General features: G+C 32.1%; 1 long non-coding RNA gene across 1 annotated transcript; it reads left to right on the top strand.

Moving 5' to 3' along the window:
- Positions 1 to 311: 311 nt before the first annotated feature.
- On the top strand, positions 312 to 3,942 carry LOC149550767 (uncharacterized). Its single transcript, XR_016352590.1, has 2 exons — positions 312 to 3,579; positions 3,730 to 3,942. It is a non-coding gene; the product is annotated as an uncharacterized LOC149550767 (long non-coding RNA).
- The last annotated feature ends 1,789 nt before the right edge of the window (positions 3,943 to 5,731 follow it).

Genomic DNA, 5,731 nt, shown 5'->3' with positions numbered 1-5,731 from the left:
TTTTATTTATTTTATTAGTTCCTACAAGTAACTATTGTTTTCATTCAACCTACACCAGTCAAATTTTAAATTGGTTTAAACCTTTGTTATTCTTACAAAGTCTAGTAATTTCATTGCATTTAAGAAATTAAAATATTACTATTTATTTGAAATTTGATTAGACTTGAACAAAAAAGGCAATAAAAAAATTAATTTCAATGTTCAAAAAATTAGTAAAATTAGACAACACCTTTTACAAATCATTGAATAAGCAATAAAGTCCATGTACTATCATCAGGTTTACATTAATGTGTCTGATTATTTAAATTTAATGCTCATTAGAGTCTGTTGGTTTCCTATATCTTTTTCCCTAAACTCGTTTCCATTTACTTATTCTATTTTCTGTGAGCTTGCAAGGTTTAATTTGTTTGTTTGAACGCATTTCAGAAAAGTATACAGGAGCTACGGGACGAGGCGCAACAGTTGTTGCAGAATAGTAAGCATTTTTACTTGGTTTTGGATTTCATAACTGTATCCTTTAGTAAAATTGGTAGTTTGGAGCGTTGCTAAGAGGTTGAATTTGCATCTATAATAAAATAAAGTTTTGTTAAGGCCTGGAATAGTTTTCGTTATATTTTCCTTTGGAGCGAGATTCGTAAAAGAAGGTTGAATTTCTCATGAACTCGACAAATGTTTCTTGCTAGGGTTTGAATTTTTGAATTTATATCATTTCCTTTTCCGTGGTTACCGGGAAAAAAATATAAATTACGTGTAATTGGGGTTTGAACTATTTTGTTGCCTTTTTTCCTCGTTGAATTGGTTTTTTGTTCTTTCCTTGGAGGCCAAAATTATGGCAAAACATAAAGCTACTATTGGAATTTTGGTCAAATTCTTTAAATCTTTTCAACTTGCCTTTATTCGTCGTGGTTTTGGGGGTTTGGGTATTCATCTGCGGATCTGTGAGTTTCAAATTTGCATGTCTATGTACTCTCAATATTTCGCAGGGCCAAGCATCTATGATGACGTTTTGCGAATCTGATCGGGTATTGGGGCCTGAAGATTTAATTTGAACATTTTAGAAAGGGCTAACCAGAGTTTATGTTTAGCTTTAACGTGCTCAGCTGATTGGATATTGCGTCCTTGCTTAGTATTATCTTATAAGCGTTTTTCTTTACTTGCTACAACAAAAAGCCTACCATCACATCTCGGGAGATCCAGACCACCGTTCGGCTTGTTCTGCCTGGGGAGCTCGCCAAGCATGCCGTTACGGAGGGTACCAAGGCCGTCACCAAATTTACCAGCGGTTAATTGGTGGAGTTTTTTTTTACTATCGGTGTCATTTGACACCACATATACGACGGATTTTGTTTCAAATTCCTCTTCAAATTTAAGCTTTTTAGGATTTTGCGCTTTTTCTCTTCACATATGTATAGCTGTGCGATGAATCTTGTTTCGAATTTCTCATTCAAAACGAGAATTTCAGTGATTTGCTCCTTTCTTTTATACATGTATGCCTTTGTGATTGATTTTGTTTCAAATTTCTCTTCAGAGCTAAAATTTTCAGCATTCTGTGTTTTCTCTCTCCAGCTTTGTATACCTATGCGATGGATTTTGTGTCAAATTTCTCTTCAAATCTAAACTTTTAGAGTGTCGCGCTTTCTCTACCAGTATATGCATACGTCTGCGATGAATTTTGTTTGAACTCCTCATTAAGGCTAAAACTTTCAATAATTTGTGCCTTTTTCTTCATATGCGATGGTTTTTTCTTCAAACTCTCTTCAAAGCTAAAACTTTCAATCTTTTGCGTCTTTTCTTCACATGTGTACGTCTGCGATAGAATTTGCTTCAAAGCTGAAATTTTAGCTGTTTTTATATCCTTCAGATTTGTATACCTGTGCTGTCGACAGTAGGATCATAATTGCAGTCTAAAAACACTAAATAAGTTCGACTTACCACATAACATGCATATAATAAACATAACACCATAAAAATACTATTTCAGTGTTACTTGTCAAACTCGAATATCAGGATTCATGTTTGTTATTAATGTTAAAAACAATAAAATCACCCTTCATCTTAAAGGTCTTAACCTCAAAATAAAAAAAATAACAAGAAGCAGAAGCGACAAGTGAAGGTGTTGGATAAGATATGACAATTTATTTCTTCCATCTGCCCTCTGCTCATTATTGGTATGTTCTTGGTTCATCATGATTCTGCCATATGGATGCAGATTTCCGATAGCATAGGGGAGAGGACCCAGTACTTGAACGGGTTCCAATAGTTGTGATAGAAATTGTTTACTTTATACCTACACTTGCTGACTTAATGTCCAATTTTTTTGACAACATTGCACCAATACTTGTGACTTTAAAGTTGTTAGTACAATGATGATTACCAAAAAATGAATGAAAATGTACTCTTTGATCTAAAAAGTAACCAATGATGTGGTGCCACATCAGCTGTTCAACTACGGGTAACCTTTATGCACGACCATTAGTCTCACTTTTTTTTTTGGGCTGTTTTGGACAACTTGGCAAAAAGCATGCTAATGTGGCATCATAACAAGTGACGTGGACTTGAAACCTTAGTTATAAGTAGAGGACTCACCAAGTAAGCTGCTGTAAAAATTTGGGAGCGATTTGAAATTTTTATGTAGGGTTTTGATAAGTGCGAAGTTAGGGTGTTCAAGTTCCAGATCCTCTCCCCTAGTCAACAACAATTATTTGTTCTTTCCTTCCTAATTTGATGTGCCTATATTCTTTTTGTTTTCAGAAACCGCTTGACAAAGAAGAGATAGTCTCCTTTGTTTTGAGTGTCAGACAACATACAGTTTATCTTGTGAAGAGGCCGATCTAGTGAAGTTTCTCTGATGACGTGTGTTCTTCAACTTGCTTCTAGAATTTTTAAATAGTAGCAAAATTTTATTGCTGAGGGATGGCCGGTGAAGGAGACAACTGTAATGAACCTAAATATTGAATGCTGACAAATCTATGATTATATATCACCTTTATTTAACAAATGCCGAAATTTAAGGGAAGATAGAACAACTTTGCTTTCTAGAGAAAATATGAAAATTTGACCGTTGATTTTTCTTTGCTTGATCGTAAAGTTTTTTGACAAATTCAACAATACATTGTATATGCACTAGACAGTTGTTAAATGTTTTTAATGCCATGTTTAAAATTAACATTTGTATTCTACTTGTACCACTTTACTTAATGTCTTCTTAACATCCATTATGTTTTTCATAGTTTTAATGGTATTCAATCTTACACATCTTTCCTCCAACATACTATGTCTATAATGATTTTTCACCATATAAATTATCTGTAAGTTTTACTGTTTGCTTCATGTCTTTAACTTGTCAAATGCATCAACTCCAACTGATGCAACTGCATCAACTGCAACAATGAAAAGCAAAATCAGGTATTCTACTTCACGCCTCCATTGTCAAATTTAACTTGCATATATAATAATGATTTCATAACTCCTTCTGCACTAACTTGCTTCCACTATCTATATTTTGTACATCAAAATCAACTTTTCAACAACAGATGGAGGTTCCTTTCATCAAACAAAACTGCCCAAAACCACATTTAGGTACCATTTGCTAATTCATGCTTTTTATTTATTTTACTTACACATATTGTATTATATAGCTCTATTATATTCTTTCTTACACTTGCAATATTTGCTTTCAACTTTCAAGACTTATATAAAAATATGTACTGATCAGTAGCACCTCAGCAGCACAACAGCAACACCCCTCCTATTCGTGAACAACAACACTTTTTCCAACCAGCACAAGCAGCATCATCCCTACTATTCGCAAAGGACAACACCTCAAACCTAAAATTTCATCGCCAACTTTCTATAGTTCTACACATCATGAACAAAATTAAAACAATTGTGTAGATGTTTTATAAAAGTTAAATACATTGCTATCTATGCTAATTTTGACCATTCACTAGTAGCATTCAAGCACAAACATTTCAGCATATATTGAATGTTTTCCATGCCATGTCTAAAATTAAGCATTCTATGCTACTTATACCATTTTGCTTAATGTTTTCCATGCCATGTTTAAAATTAAGAGTAATATGCTACTTCTACCATGTTTGTTTTGAAAAGTCTTTCACCTTACTATTCACAAGCTATCCTTATTCTCAAGCTTTCACAATTTGCATTCTGCATTGTCAGATGATAGAGGTATTTGTTTTGTCTGTTCACTTAGTGAGGGTTTACCCTAAGATATGGATTCTTTTAGACGTTGAAATCTTGAAAAAATAATCCCCTTACTTTGAAAAGCCATAATGTTGAAAAAGATTCTCAAATTTTTGGTATATTTAGTAGCATACTCTATTTCTAAGAATGATTTTAAGGGATTCCATTCTTATCGAGCTGAAAAGAAAGTATTTTCTTCAACTTTTGATGGCTTAAAATAACTCATAATATAATTGTCTATGTTGAACTTATTCTATGTTTTAGATATATTCTAAAAAAATCTTATTCTATGTTTTAGATATATTCTATAAAAATCACCTCCAAATTTTCCTGCTTCTTAGAAAATTCAATCTTAATGCTGAATTTGAAACACTATTTGATATTTTTAGAAAGAAATCTTTTATTATTTGAATATAAATTTAATCCATGATGATTATAATCTTCTTGAACTCTATTCTTGACCAATGTTGATTATCCTTTTTTATTGCAATGGAAATTGGAGTCATCTTACTTTTGCTATAGATGACAGCTAGCTGGATGGATTTATGTTCAACTACCCAAAGACCCTTTCTGTTCAATAGCCAGCATTCTTCCACTCTTGTGCATTTCATTCCATTATGCTAAAAATTGTAACTAATTTAATTTCCCCTTCATGCAATACTACTTCAGTCAACCATAAAAACATGAAGGCAGGAACTTTGGCACATGCGCCCCTTGTTTTGTATTGACATCAAAAGATAGAAAATTTAATTAATTTTATTTTTGCCTAAATATTTCCATGAATAGGAAGAGACAATTGCATTAGCAATTTGGAAATAACCAAATAAATGGTATTAACTTTGACATTTCCAAGAGCAATCTCAAGTTCCAAAGTGATATATTGAATTTAAAAACTTCAAATATATCATACTATTTATTTATTTTTGTCACAGATTAATCTTTATGTCTTACCAACATTTGTTTTTATGTTCTTGTTGCTTAGTTTTTACAATCATTCTTAGGCGGCTTTTGTTTTATTCTTCTCCATCTTAAGGTGGCTACCATTTTCTTGTACAAATACTACTACTTTAAGCTTTTTTAATTGTGAAGTTAGTGCTATAGTTTTTTATATTTTTAAATTTTAAAAAAACTAATTTTGGAAAATTTTCTAGATTTTTTTAAAAGTTTATATACAAACTCTGAGCGATTTGTTGGAACATGTGTAGATAGGTTTGGATAGAAAGATTGTCAATAAAGAGCATTTTAAGTCAAATGGTTAGAATGAGTAGTCATGATTATATAATTATTATCAAATAAGTCAACAATTATAAATAGTGAAATATGAATTCGTGCATGGTGTAACTTCTACAGGCCTTATTTTTATGGCTTCAATTTGAACTTCCATGTTCATATATCAATACAAACTATAAACGCATGCAAGATGGTTGGCGGATAAATGGGTCATGCATAACAAGCTTCTATAATCATATATCAATACTAACTATAAAAATAATCCATTACACATGCAAGATGGTTGGTGAATGAATGG

Source organism: Cupressus sempervirens, chromosome 6, assembly GCF_028749045.1.
Source record: "Cupressus sempervirens isolate cs-2001-9-10 chromosome 6, ASM2874904v1, whole genome shotgun sequence".
Lineage (NCBI taxonomy): Eukaryota > Viridiplantae > Streptophyta > Pinopsida > Cupressales > Cupressaceae > Cupressus > Cupressus sempervirens.
Note: the sequence above shows the minus strand (reverse complement) of the source record. Positions and strands in the feature narration are given on the sequence as shown.